General features: G+C 42.8%; 1 protein-coding gene across 1 annotated transcript in view; it reads right to left on the reverse strand.

The window, feature by feature from the left end:
• The window catches only part of Tsnare1 (t-SNARE domain containing 1), a 460,462-nt gene that overhangs the window by 101,127 nt on the left and 343,770 nt on the right, over window positions 1–15,565 (reverse strand). The window lies entirely within an intron of this gene.

The following is a 15,565-nucleotide window of genomic DNA, read 5'->3' on the forward strand; positions in this document are numbered from 1 at the left end:
CTTAAGAAATTTAAACATTTGTGTTGTCCACACACCAAAGCACTAGAAAATTATGCCTCATTTTGTCTGGACCTTGTACGAGTAGTTTGGATATATAGGAACAAAGATGATTTTTTACTGAAATTATCCAAGTAATTGCTTCAGCTTTTGGTTTTCACATAAAATTGTGCTTTCTGGACCCCCAGAGTACACTCAGGACCAAATTTGTTTGTGTGAAATTGACAATTCAGAGAAAACCAGCATACCGAGCATGTGGTCTGTTAGGAGAAAAGCCAATTACATAAAATGGATAATCTCTGCCTTCAGAACGCCTTGCAGTGGACCAGCCTTCCCATAACTAACAATGATCAGAGCTGGACAAAATGTTAGAAGGGCCACTGATGGGGCACAGGAAGGTGATACACACAGCCAAGGATCCAATGCTGTCTCCACAAGCAAAGACAACACGGGATGGGGAGGGAGAGCCAAGGCATTTGGGGGACTTTCACTCTGGGGGCATCTGTAGCTCACTGTGTAGGCAGAGGTCCCAAGCTGAGAGCTACATCTCAAGACTGAAAAGATCAAAGAGGAATGTGGGCCTACCCAGGCCATCAGGACTTGAGGGTCATGAAAATAAGAATAGAGAATTTCAGAGAAGTAAGTCCACCATATTCCCAGATTTCTCTTGAGGAATTTGCCAAATCCTAAGTTTCATGGCATGATAAGAGGCTTGGAAATGAGATAAAATGCAGCTGCTCAGGGTCAGGAAGCCACAAAGGGTATTAGCAGTAGGCAGGACTTGGGGGACAGAAAACTGAGTGACAGTGGCCTGGTGAGAGCCTCATGCCCTCAGTTGGGGCCTTAGTGGAACAATGGACCAAGAGTGATGACAAGAGGGACAGACTGGTCCTGACAGAGGCCAGACCAGCCTCAGGACATTTCATTCCCTGCTTGGGTCAACATCACTGTTAAGGTTTAGATCTAAAATATCCCTTCAAAGCTCATATGTTCAGAGGTGGGGCTTTCATAGGGTGAATGGATCATGAAGGTGCTATACACATCAGTGGATTTGTCCATTTGATGAGTTTATGGTAGAATGTTCCATCAGGAGGTAAGGCTTAGTGGGAGGAAGGTCAATGGGACATGACCTGGAAGGGTATGTTCTTGCCCCTGGCTCTTACTTCTCTGCTTCCTGGTACTCATGATACGAGCAGCTTCGCTCCACTATGCCCATCCACTATGCCATTTCTGCCTTGAAGCCAGGTAACCATGGACTAAACCCACTAAAACCATGAGCCAAAATCAACCTCTCCTCCTTTATATTGTGGTTTTTGAATATTTTGACCCAGTGATGGGAAAGTGAGTAATAATCACCTTCTTCCAGCTGCTCAGCAGAAAGAGACAGCCTTCTCAATAGCCCAGTGGTATCTGTCCATGTCAAACAGTGAAAACATTCTAACATGAAATGATTTGAAAAGAAAAAAAGAGAAACAGGTCTGCATGAGATCTAGATTTTCCAGACATGGACTTTAAAATAACTTCCATACTTTCAGGAAAATGCACCGAGTTCAGAATTCTATCAGAAAACTCATAAGAACAGCAACTGAAAATCCACAGTAACCGAGAGAAAGAACCATGTAGAAACTACAGGAACAGCTAGGGGACCTGGCCACAATGTGAAGATGGAGACTTTAATACAAAGAAGGATGAGCTGATAACAGGCGACCAACTCCCAAGGCACAGAGAATACAAGCAAAAATGGGGGTAGGGGTGGGAGATAGTCCCCTTCCTGACCTAAGACTGTAGAGGAGGGAGGACTTTGGGGAGAGAGGACCCTGCTCTTCAATGCAGACCTCATTACAGGAAGCATGAAGCCACCACTTGGTGGAGAAGGTTGCTGAGATATCACAGCCAGGGCTGCCAAGTTGGTGAGTGCCTGTCACATTGGCAGTGACTCCCAAGGAAGCACCCCACTGAGAGACTTGAATTCAGTGATCTGAGGTGGAGGCAGGGTGACTCAGAAAGGGAAAGGAGAAGCAAAGGAAGGGATGCATATGTGGGTAATAATACTGAAAACTGGCATATATGTAAAATAAAAATACATGAGAACTTCACAGCTTCCCAGAATAGGAAGTGGCTTATATTAGACTAACCTTCCTGCCAAAAGCAATTATAAACTCTGGGTAAAATATTAAAACAACTGTTGGAAGGCACAGGAGCGTGACTAAAGCAGGCAGAAGCTGAAGGAGACGCAGCCTCTGAGCTAAGAGATTTAATGTGGGCAAGTTCTGCACCCATCTGGCCTCTCTCTTGGGGGAATCCTCAGTTCTAGGGCCTTGGCACATGAGAGCACAAGAAGGCAGTGGGCCTATGGGCTAGAGAGTCAGAAATCAGCATGGAGAACTGCCTGGACAAGAAAGTCCTATATGGAGGAATTGGCTTGGGCTTTTCCCCTCAAATCCTAACCTGACTCCTGCATTGCACACACAGGGAAAGTCCCTAAAGAGAAACACCAAAGAGTATCTGGAGGGCTAATGGAACTGAGAAGAGACTCCAGCAGATGCCTAGTATGGGAAAAACATAATCCAAGTCTCATATACAGCTCCCTGGTAGTATGTGTTTCGAATTTGGCACTTTCTGGGTTCAAGTCTTTCCACATTTGTAAATACCAAGAAGGGGTTTAGGATTAAGAACTACATTCTAAAGCCAAATTGACACCCTGAAGAGAAGGGTGAATTTGAATAGATTCCTCTAATATAGCCTACAGAACTATAGGAGCAAGACACTGTGCCAGTAATTAATTGCTTCCAGAACTAAACTCAATACGACTGGGAGAAGATAACAGATCCAGAGACTCAACAACTCAGTCTCCATAATATCTACCATAAAGGAAAAAAAAATACCACACATGGATGAGGCAGGAATTTCTTACTCCAAATCAAAGAAAAAACTGTTTATAGAAAAAGCTGTGATGTAGATGCTGCAATTACAGGAGAAAAAAAACTGGACAATATCAGTGATAATTATGTTAAAGGATCAATAGGGAAAGGTGTGCATAGGGAGTGAAGTGGTGGGAAATTCTGGGAGAAAATGGAAGCTCTAAAAATGAGTTGAAAAGTTCATTCCCTAGAAAGGTCATCAAACTTGAAAATGGAGCATGAAAGCTTAAACACAGAGGGATAAAAGACTGGAAAGAGTAAATAAACAAAGCCTCATTGACTGATGGAGCAATATTAAACAATCTAACATATAGGTAACTAAAATCCAAGATGGAGAAAAGAGAATGGGAAGACATCTGTATTTAAATACTTCCTAGCTGAAATTTTCTAAAGTAATTAAAGCATCAATATCTCAATCTAAGAAATGTAATAAAATAAAGGAGAATAAATGCAAAGAAAAACACAACTAAGCATATCATAGTCAAATTGCTAAACATTGTAGTTAGGGAGAAAATCTTAAAGGCAGAGGGGGAAAAATGCAATGTTATAGACAGAAGGCAAAGACAAAAATAGCAGCTGATTTCTCGCCAGGAACAATGAGGCCAGAAGACAATGGAATGCCATTATCTTTCAGTTTCAACATAGAATTCTATAGCCAGCAAAAAGCCTTCAAATTTGAGCATCTAATAAAGATATTTTCATTAAAATGAAAGCACAGAATTCATTGTCAGTGTTCCCACCCTGGGGTAGATGATAAAAATTCTATCAGCAAAAGAAAACAAGGGGAGATCTGGAAAAAGGTAAAGAGGTGGGTAAATAAGTGACTTTTCCCTTAAATTCTTGAAAAGTCAGTTGACAGATAGAAAGCATAATAAAAAGGAGGACAGAATCAGACTGTCAGTCTTTACAACTCCTAAAGAACCAGTAGCTCAGGCAATGAAAGCCTACGGCTGTTCCCATGGCAAAAGAGATAACAATCAGAAATTATGCACCTCCTCCTGACTGGCCAAATACCAAATACAATCTTTACAAAGGGATTAAGCCTTGGTCTGACCTGGTCTCTGGCTTCTATGCCAATATGTAGAAAACTACGAAGGAGAGAGGTGCACATGAAAAATGCTATCAGCAAAATCCAGACTGTGGAATCCTGTGAGTCAAAGAAGCCAAGGTTCCCCACAGAGAATGGAAAGGAAAAGGAAGAAAAAAAAGGGGAATTTACAGGATGAAAGAAACTGAAAAGATGTGTCAAATTGTAAAATATTGAGTAAGACTAAGCTATAATATCCAGGAATTCACATCTGAATGATAGAACTGTGCTTTGGGATGTGGTGTGACTATGAAAGTCAGGGTGATGCTCACTTCTGGGAGTGTGGGGACCAATAGGGTGAGGCTCTGGACAGGGTTGGGGGGATGACCCAGCTCTGTTTCCAAAACTGGTGTTTTTCTAGGAATAATTTGTAAATCACATGTTTTGTGTGATATCCTATATCTGCATTTTATTCTAAAATAAGAATGTTTTAAAAGTAAATGGACAGTATAAAGTACAAATAATAACACAGTACTATGGAGCTGATGGTCCCTGACAGGAGTAGGGTGACAGTGGCTACACATGGGAGAAGATAATCAAGCAGCCCACGGCAGACAGATGACAGACAGACCCTAAGGATTAGAAAGGAGACTTCCAGGGCTCCCTGTTGGATGCTGGGAAGCTTTGGACATTAAAGCCCTCGGGGCACTAGGATGCAGTAGGAACTCACCCTTTGTAGCAGGAATAATTCTCCCTACACTCACAGCGGCCCTAACCCAGCCCAGTGAGACTTCAGGGAACTGAAAGGACCCCCTGTCTCTAGGTACCTTGAGTGGACCCCAGAGCAAAGCTCAAGAATATTTATAGAAACCCCAAACTGTCCAGCACCTAATAAGATAAAAGTCACATTTTTTTATCTGATCCCACTTACAGCCACGTGGATGAGGAAAGAACATCTGATAGAGGGAAATACAGCAATGACAAGGATGACAGCCATGACAGGCAAGGGCTCTGCACTATTCGGACAGCTGTATTCCACAGAGGAAAGGCTGAATGTACAAAGCAATGACACAGATACGGAAGAACTCAGATCAAACTTCTACAGTTGGAAATTGTTCTGAAGGCAGAAAATAAGAGAAAGAGCAACAAAAAATAGTAGAATAGATAGAAAACAAGCATCAAAAGATAACACTAAACCAAATGTTATTAATAATTACTTTAAATGTTCTCTACATCTCAAAAAGAAGACAGATTTTCAAATTGGATGAAAAAAATATTCATTTCTATGCAGCCTACAAAAAGCCCGCTCTAACTGTAAAGACACAAATACGATAAAAGTAAAATGATGAAAGAATGGTTTTCTATGCTAACATGCCTTAAAAGAAAGCTGCCCTTGTTACATTAATATCAAAGTAGATCTCAGAGCAAAGAATGTTACCAGGAATTTTAAAAGATAATTTCACAAATGATAAAGGAAGAGGATATGCCAATCCTAAATGTTTATGCATGTAACAACAGAGATTCTCAATGCATGAAGCAAAAACTGATGGAAACAAAAAGAAAATAGACAAGTCCAAGGAACAGTGGGGTTTAAACACTGATCTTTCAATAGTTAATAAAATAGGTGCTGGGGATGTGGCTTAGTGGTAGAGTGCTTGCCTAGCATGTACAAGGCCCTGAGTTCAATTCCCAGTGCCTCAAAAAAAAAAAAAAAAAAAAAAAAATAGAATCAGTAAGGACAGACGATGTGAGCAACAGCATGAATAAATTTGACCAGATTGACACTCATGATTAATACAGTATATTCTTTTCCAGGATATATGAAACACCTTCTGAAACAGACCATCTTCTGGGCCATCAACAAAGGTCTTGGAACACTCAAAAGAATTGGAGGCATATTCTGTATTTTCAATGTGTCTCCTGTAAAGTCAGATGGTACCAATGGACGGCTTTAAGAGATGAAGCTTGAATATTATATCCCTTGATAAGAGTCCAGCACGGTGGCATATGTTTATAATCCTAACACTCTGGGAGGCTGTGGTAGGAGAATTGCAAGTTTGAACTCAGTCTGGGCAATTTAAGGACTTAAGGAGGCCTTGGTCAAAAGTTTTTTTAAAAATCTTTTTAAACACTGGGGATATAGCTCAATGCAAAGGCCCTGTGTTTAGTCCCCAGTACCACATGCACACATACAAAACAGGTGATGAGGATTCTTCACTTGTGACTGGGATAAAGCAGGCTTCACACAGAACTTGGCCCACGGCCCATCAGCCTCTGCAGTGTGAGGTCACAGGGTTCCCTTCTCAGACATAAATTCTGCTACTCTAAGGCACCCTTGATCTAAGACTTCCCAGAATCACCAATTGTGAGACAATAGATTTTTGTTTATTATAAAATTACTGAGTCTCATGTATTTTATTATAGCAGCACAAATGGACAAAAACATCACACAAAGTATGTTCAGTAACCATAATGGACTTAAATTAGAAATCAATAGCAATAAAATTCCTGGAAAGCCCCCAAATGTTTGAAAACTAAATACATACTTGTAAATAACCCATGCATCAGAAAAGAGATCCAAACAAGAAATTAGAAAAGTATTTTGAACTGAGTGAAAATGAAAGTAAAGCATATCTTAATTTGTGAGATGTCACTAATACATTAGATAGGGGACATTTAGAGTGCTAAAGGCCAATATTAGAAAGAAGAAAGGTCTCAAATCAAAGCTCTCTGCTTTCACTTTAAATAGTCAATCAGAGGAGAGAAAATTAAGCTGAAATTAAGCAGACCCAGGAAAACAAAGATAAGAGAGGAGATCGATGGGATGGAGAACAGAAAATGGAGAAGACCAAAGGACCCACAAAGTGATGTGTTGTTTTTTTTTTGAGGCTATATAAACCTATAGCCCATCTGACCAGAAAAAGAAAACATAAATTATGAATAACACAAATGAGAAATATTATATCCCTACCAGGTATATCGATAGCAACAGAATATTGAGGAAATCTTATGAACTTTATTCCTGTGAATCAGACAACACAAAACCCACAAAATTAATTAAGTACACAAATAAGCACTGTTCTATCAAAGGGAAATAGCTAAGTGGGATATCCCCTTACCTGTTTTTAAAAGATCAATTTGTACTAGTTTTCCACAAATGTTTTTATATTTGGAAATATTTCCATAATATTTGATGAAGTATAGAAAGATAATCTTTTTCTTTTTTCCATTTTTATTTTTAATTGGTATAAGAAATAGTACCAAGAATCAACAAATGGGATCATAAGCTTCCAGGGCTCTACCACCTCTTTTTTCCATCTTTTTTCAAATAAACCATGTTTTGTTATACTAAATTTTTCTCTTTTTTTTTCTTAGTTCTTTACTGGCACGGTGTTTAGGATTGCTGGGAGTTGCATATTCAGCAGACTAATAGGATAGCATGACATGGCATGGTGAGGAACAGGTTACTGGAACAGGTTACTAGAAAAAGATAGCTATTGACACTGGTCTGCCTTCTGATCGAGATGACAGTCTATTTCTTCCAGCTACAACCTGTGACTTTGACCTCTGGCCAAAGCTGCTGTCAAGAAGCTGACAAATGTAGAATATGTAGTGAGAAATTATTACTCATTTGTCTAAAAACAAAAAAGCAGACAGCAACTATATATGCACATTAAATGGCTTTGTTTTATAAAATAAAATAAAAAGATTCTGCATAGCAAAGGAAATAATCAACAGAGGGAAAAGACAATCTATAGAATGGCAAAGAAATTTTGCCAGCTTTTCCTCAGAGGACTAATATCTAGAATATATAAAAAGAAATTAAAAAGTTAGACCCCCCAAATAAAAGACCTAATCAAAAATGGGCAATTGAAATGAATCTTTTCAATAAATCATGTTGGCTTAATCAGATATCTACATGGGAAAAAAAATGAATTCACCTTTACCTCATATCACTTAAAAGCAGTTTAAAAGCCACATCAAAAACCCAGCTCCATATAGATTTTTGACCTAAATGTCAAAAGTAAAAGAGTGAAGCTTCCAGAAGGCAAAATGGCATTTTCTCCATGACTAGGAGATAGTCACTAACCAGGAAGGAAGAGATTAATCCCTGGGCTTTTATTAGAGGTAACAATTTATGTCAATCAAAAGACTCAGATCTAGAATGTATTTTAAAGGAAACTTCTCTAAGCCAACAGGAAAAACACAACCTATTGTTTAAGAACAGCAAGTAGCCTGAAGAGGCTCCTCACAGGGATAAGGCTAAGCTGGGCAATGGAGTGTGATCAGTCATATTGTTGCAGACAGCGAAGTTAGATAAAAATATTACAGACAGTAAGATAGGGCTGGGCCCTCGAAGGAGCCAGTGTAGACAACGAGGTACCTTGCAGCTGTGGGGAGACAGGCACCTCCGCTGTGGGCCAGATCTCATGACAAAAGGTAAAACAAATGCACCCACACACTTACTAAGGATAAACATTAGGGATTGATCTTCTAAATACATATCATCACCTTGAGGAAGCCAGGAAGAGCCGCTAATCCAACCCCCTACAGGAAAATCCCCTGTTCTGTATTCATGTCCGCCTGCTGCATGACTTGCTTCCCAATTTGATCCCGATTTAATCAATTTTACCTGAATAATTATACTCGTAATCTTATTGGTTGACCATAGTTTTGTCCCACCTCATGCCCATTTTGTAATTTCCAGTTTTTCCTCACCTTGGACCAGCCTCACCTTGTGGATTTTCTCTATAAAAGTCCCTAGAAAAGGCAGGGTCCTTGGCAACCCACTCAGGACCCCTTTTGTCTCTCTCTCGGACAGAAGCTTTCTTTCTCCCAGTAAATATATTCTGCTCTTAACTTCTATTGTCCCTGAAATTCACACTTTTGAGCTGCAATGCTACTTTTGGGAAAGGTGGGGTATGGCTGAAGAGCACAGTGAGGAGCAGTGAGAGTCCTGGATCTGCCCCGAGGAGCCACCAGCCAGGACTTGCTGGGGCTGGGCTACCACATTTCAGGACTCATTTTCTCCCCTCCTGTCAATGGCACATGTGTGCCCAACAGAAGTGTTATATGCATGAAGGTTTACAGCACTTGTTTGTAATAACCAAAAAATCAGACACAATTATGCACGCATCCATAGTAGAATGGACAAATAAATCTTTATACAGTCACATGGAGTAACACAGTCATACGTTAAAGAAAGGATGAATTGCAAATATAATATTGAGAGAAGAAAGTCAGACACAGGTGTCTATTTATGTGAAATCCTAGACAGGCCAAACTGAGCTCTGAAGGTAGGAGTCAGGCAGAAGTTGGGGTCTGGGGTACAGGGTTAGGAGCATGGTACAGTGAAGCCCTTTGGGACCCTGGTAATGTTCAGATTCCCCACCTGGTTGGTGATTAGCTGGGTGAATTCACTGTGACATCTTAACAACCTGCTCACTATGACTGATGCATTTTTCTGGATGTGAATTCTACTCAAATGAAATATCAAATCATCATATGAAATAGCTCAACAGGCTTCAGACTGTGTGGCACTGATTCCACGTGAAGGACCACACACCACAGTGGGAGTTCAGAGTTCAAACTCTGGACCTACAATTGCTCACCCCAACCCAGAGAAGACATTTAAGCTTCCTCAACTTCAGAGGCCCCAACTTCTCACCCCATGATGGGATTGTTGTAGATTTAATAGATAACTTACTTACTGCACCTAATTCAACATCTGTTACACAGCAATCATGTTTAAAAGCATTAGCAAAGTTGGGTGTCAGTTGGGAGTGTGTGGGCTATGGATTCAGATTGCCTGGGTTGGAATTCAGAGTCTGCCTTTGGAACTACCTGACCTTGAGAAATTATTTAATATTTTAGTTTGTTCATCTATACCATAGACTGAATGATGTGATGATTAAATCAGCTAACATACAGAATATTAGTTAAGCACACATACCTATTATAATTATGATATTATACTGGAACTGGGAAGTCTGGGAGGACTGTGACATAAGATGAAGCCTTAGGCGGCTCCCTAAGGTTGGGTGAAATTTGAGGAATCTGAACACAAGTAAATTAGGGCTTTCTCTTTGGTTCCCTCCCTTTTCTTTCTCCCCATTGCCTAAATGGGATTCCCTGCCAGGATATTCAAACATTCACATAGCCCAGCCCCAATAGCTCCTCTCCCCATTTTTCAAGGAGGAAACTGCCACTCAGGGTCTGAGATGGACAGGGTGAGGCACTCTTGCTGGCTCCATGAGCACCAGGATGCCCTGCACCCATGCTCCTGGCCCTCAAGAAGTTGCTACCATAAGATACCTGTGGCTCCCTTTCAATGTGAAGGGTGTGAAGGGCATGTAGGCAGCTGTTATCCCTGATAGGTGCGGCACCTAGTCCTGACAATGCTCAGGTGGGCTGGATATTCTGCATACAGTGAAAGGAGAAACTCCATGGCATCTAAGCCTGGAGGATGCATCTCCTTTAGCTAAGCACACTGATTACCACCAGTTTCCCCCACAGACTCTCCTCCTGCTCAACTTTCAGCAGCTACACAGGAGCTAATGGGCCCTTACAGCATTTAAATCCCACATCCTAATTGTAGTTCAAAGAACCACGTGCAGATTCAAGCATTTTTCTTCTACCACCACATTTCCTGATCTTTATGAAGAACTAATTAAAACCTTTTTTTTTCCCTGTTGTTGCTTGTCTGACAGTTTTGCCAATTTGCCGTCTGACATGCAGAGCTAATTAGAAAAGAAGGCCGTCAGCAAATCCCGCTAACTGGGGTGCTGGGTTCCAGGCATGCAGGAGACGTGCCCAAGAAATGTGGTATATCAAAACTCAATCAACTCTCCTATGAAGATCCGGTAAACATTTACAGTGCCTGAACTTGGCCCTGCAAGGCACGAGGCCTGGACAGAGAACCGGACTGACAAAGTTAGATCACCATCTTTCAGGAACATGAACAAGTGCATGTGAGTGTGATGGATTTCACCCCAACCAGCTGCACAGCTTTCCTAATGGGCAAATGGAAGCACGTTGAAATCAGGGGACTCAAACTCATATCTTAGAAGCTCTGCAATGTGGTATCACTGTCCTTGCTACACAGACAAGAGCCCAAAGCTTAAAGAGGCCAAGTGAGTGCAAAGGTCTCACAGCCACTGAGAGGAGAGACAGGATTTGATTCCATGGCCAAACTGAAGCCCATCTCTACCCTCTGTCCAAAACTGAACAAATCCCAGACCAGAAAATGTAGGGTAGGCACAAACCTTCATGGCAGGGGTCCCAGCCATAGTTCTTTCTCTTCTGAGACCTTGTTCTCTATCTATGGGTGAGACAAATGCATGTACACATGCATTCAAATAAATAGATACATGGACACAGACACAGATAGATGGACTACATACATAAATACACATATATATACAATAGGCACACGGATTATTGTTGTCAAATGGTGAGGATGGTCCATAGATGCCAGGGTAGCCTTCATCTAAATGGGAGTCCCCAAGAACTGTGACTGATCAGGACTGTGGACCAGCGCACACTGGTACCAGGTGGAAACACCTATGGAATGGGACCTTGGTGACACACATCCGTGTGTAGGAGCCCTGTTTATAAGTTTCCCCCACTTGTCTGAGTTGGTGCAGATCCAGCTGGGGATTCAACACACATATCATGGGAAGCACAAAGGGTCAAAAGAAGGTGAAGGTGGGGAGAGAATTGAGGCCTTTGAAGAAGGACAAGAGAGGGTGTGTCATGATTCACACAGGTGGCAGTGGACACTGAAGGGCAGCTCTCGGTCACATTGGTCCTTATGCTCCCTGCAGCAGGAGATCTGAGTGGCACATTTTAGCAGCTGCCATCTCCTCTGAAAAAGTCCTGCTGACCACCATGGGGCCTGTATTACTGCCCCAAAGACAAGCAACTCTGCTGTGTGGGTTGTCGGTGCTATTTAACATGGAAGGAAGTGGAAAGCATTGTGAAAATGTGCTGATTTGAGGAGAGTTTGAGGCACTGCATAAACCTTCCAGGATGTCACGACTCACACAGAAAGTGAGCTACCCCGAGACTCTTCCGCACAGGCCATACAACCTGTCCTCACTTTGTCCTAGTTGACCTCGCAAAAACCATGTCAGTGTCAGAAGGGAACAGGGCAAACAGCGTGTCCTGTGGTGGTGGTAAAGTCCTTGCGAGTGGAAGAGGGCACATAGGCAAAGTTAGGTTAAAGGGCCTGGGGTCAGCCCTGCCCCTTACTTGCTGTGTACACTTGGACACACTTCAAGCTTCCCTGAGCCCCAGGTCACATTGGATAAATGGCAACTGCAGCACTTCCTTCCAGGGCAGGGTGAGAGAGCTATGAGGTGGCCTTGGCAACCGACTGGCACTGATTTCTTCCCTCCTCCAGTGCCCCTACCTCTAGACCCCCACTTCTAGTACAGATGGAATCCAACATATTAGACAATGCTTGTGATTTAATGGGTGATAAAATAGCAATTAAACATAGAGGCTGATGTAGTCAAACACCAACCATAAAATCATGCGTTGAACACCTCTGAGCACACAAGTATAATCTTGGTGGGAAGTAGAGTTGCATTCAGCACTGCAGACAGTGTATGGGGCCTGACCAGAGCCCAGGATCTGTGTGGAAGGAAACCATCACCACACTTTATTTATCTGTTTCTTGCGGCCACTCAACACCTTGTTGGTGTCCCCTGGAAATCATCAGATTTCTCCATTTCCCTGAATCATAAAAGTCTGCTGCAAATATCTTTCATGTATACAAAACATGTCTGTATGAATGTGTCTATTTATGTATGAATCCATATGTGTAAATGTAATAAACATAAACATCTTTCATATATATGCACCTGTCTGTATCTCTGTATATACATGCATACATATTACGTATGTTTGCGTGTGTATGTGTTAAATGTGTACAGAAATGTTACACATATAAACCGACCCTACTTCCTTTAGTGTGACCATCTTTCATTGTCTTTCCATTTGTAGTGTATTCCTTCAACATTTGTTCCTTCAACAAACTGTCACTACCAACCCACTTGGTCTCCTTCCAGGACCACCTGCACCTCTATGGCCAGAGTGCATTCCCACCGTCAACCACAGGCTTCTAGTTGCCAGACACAATGTCTCTTCTCGCATCTTGCCTTACTCCACCTGTGAGCAGTACTTGGTTGCATGATCTTCCCACCCCTCTGAAGCACTTTCCGACCTGGCCTGAGGACACCACGGGCTGCTGGCTGTCCTTTCCTGCAGTCACTCCTCCTCAATGGGGCTGTATGGGGACTCCTGGTCATATCAGTTATTTTTTCTAAATTCATTTCCCAAAGGAAGTAAATGTCCAGCCTGAACTTTTTTCTAGATCCAAATGTCTAAGCAAAACTGCATGTAGAAGACTAAGCACCCCAAACCCAGCTCAGCCAAAACCCAGCAATTCCTCCATCTCCCACTTGGCTGCTTGCTTGCATCTGCCCGGTCTCAGCAAATGACAAGTCTCTTCTGAAATGTTCTTGACTCTTCTCTTCACATCTCACCAATTATAGCCAGTTCAGGAGAAAAGCCTGTTACTTCAGTCTTCAAATTGTCCAGCCACTTCCCATTACCTCCCTGCTGGTGCTTTGTCCCACCCACTGCTGCTTCCCCTGCAGTCTGTGCTGTCCATGCTCACCCCCCCGCCACCCTGTCTCTGTCTATCTCTATCTCTGTCTCTGTCATCTCCATCTCTCTCTCCCTCTCTCTCCCTCTCTCTCCCTCCCATCTCTCTCGGTGTCTCTCTCTCTCCCTGTCTTGATATCTGTCTCTCCCCCAGTGTCTCTCTCTCTCAATATCTCTATCTCCCTCCCTCTCCCTCTCAGTGTCTTTCTCCCTTTTCCTCTCTCCCTCTCTCTCTCGGTGTCTCTCTTGGTGTGTGTGTCTCTCTCTCCCCTTCAATGTTTCTCTCACTCCCTCTCTCTTTCTCACTATCTCTCTCTCTCTCTTTCTCTCTCTCTCCATCTCTCTGTGTCTCTCTCCCTGTGTCTGTGTCCCCTGTCCCCTCCGTGCTCCCCACCTCTCTGGTCTGTGTTCAGTATCCAGGAGGATCCAGGTTGTTTGTGCCTTCCCCTCTGCTGTCACCTACTAATAGCCCCACTTCATTCAGAATAAAGCTTGGATCCTTACAGCAGCCTGGAAAGTGATCTGAGGTCCATACATATACACACTGTCCCCAGCATTATGTACCATCAGCCCTGCTACCCCCCAAGTCATATGCCCACCCAGAGTTCTCCCTTGATGTCCCCTCCCCAGGCCCCTCATGTACCCTCACATTCAGTTCTCAGCTCAAGGGTCATCCCATCAGATGCCTGCTAGGCCACTGTGTGGAATGCAGTACCTTCCGCTATCATTCTCTTTGCTGTATAGCACTTGTCAGAACTTGACAAATTATTACTGCTTGTTTCACACACAGGATGCTAGCTCCCTGAGAGCAAAGATGCTCCATCTTGTTCATTCATCTAAAAACAGCCTTACTCCAAAACACTTGTTGAGAGAAAGAAAAAGGACAAGAGAGGGGTAGGAGTGGCAGAGAATGGTGATGTAGGTCACCCCAGCCTTTGCCAACCAGCCCCTAGAAATTAGTCTCAGGTGCTAAGTCCAGTCCACACAACACACAAAGTAGCCTTCAGGAATGCCTGACTCCCTGAGGGCGACTGAAGGCAGGAGTGCAGGAATGTATGACAGAAGCAGGGTTAGCCCAGGTCCTTCCAAGACCATACATCCGGGTGTTCACAGCCTAGGCTGCGTGAACACACAATGGATTCATGGGCCCCAAACCATAGGCCTCCAGGTAGAGTGTAGGAACACGGTCACCTCTGGCTGGCATGCGGGGCTTAGACAGGAAGGACAAGAGAGCATCTGACTTCACATCTCCCACATACAGTTGGTCTAGGCCTTCCAGATCAGTGTAGTGTCTGTGAGCCAAAGGTGGCCTGGGACTAGGGCCAGGTGAGATCTCCCCCTTGCTTTCCAATGCAGAGGGCAGTAGAGTGGGTCACTACACTCTTCCTGAGATTCCTGGAAGTCCTTTGCAGGAACAAAAGCAAGCACTGGGCCCCTGTCTCAGCATGCCCATTTGTGCCAGTGGGGTGTCATTTGCTAAAGTGACTGTAGGAGAACTTGCCTTCCTCAGACAGGAAATTGGGATTTCTGCCAGCCATTAAGTACCCAGAGAACTCTAATTTAATTATCAGTTGAACAATACCTTGATGGGTGTACTAGATTTATCTATCTATCTATCTATCTATCTATCTATTTATCTATCTACCTATCTATCTGCACACACATTCATTCTAAGTGGTTGTAAATAATTAATAAACCAATAAATGGACACATCATAATTTAGACCTTAAGACACTGTCAGATGCTTATCAGGAAGCGTGATTACATTGGAAATGGATGGATGGGGAGCGGATTTGTGGCAGTGGCTTACAGGTTCCCAGTCCGGAGTCTTCACCAGGAGCTTCTCTGAGCCCCACCATGAGATGCACTTCGTCACCATTAATTGTGTGCAGGATATTTATGAGTTCAGTTGGCTGTTAACAACTTGGCCCTGCAGCAATTAATATTT

The sequence above is a fragment of the Chinchilla lanigera genome, unplaced genomic scaffold (assembly GCF_000276665.1).
Source record: "Chinchilla lanigera isolate Chin_1 unplaced genomic scaffold, ChiLan1.0 scaffold00053, whole genome shotgun sequence".
In the NCBI taxonomy this organism is placed as follows: Eukaryota; Metazoa; Chordata; class Mammalia; order Rodentia; family Chinchillidae; genus Chinchilla; species Chinchilla lanigera.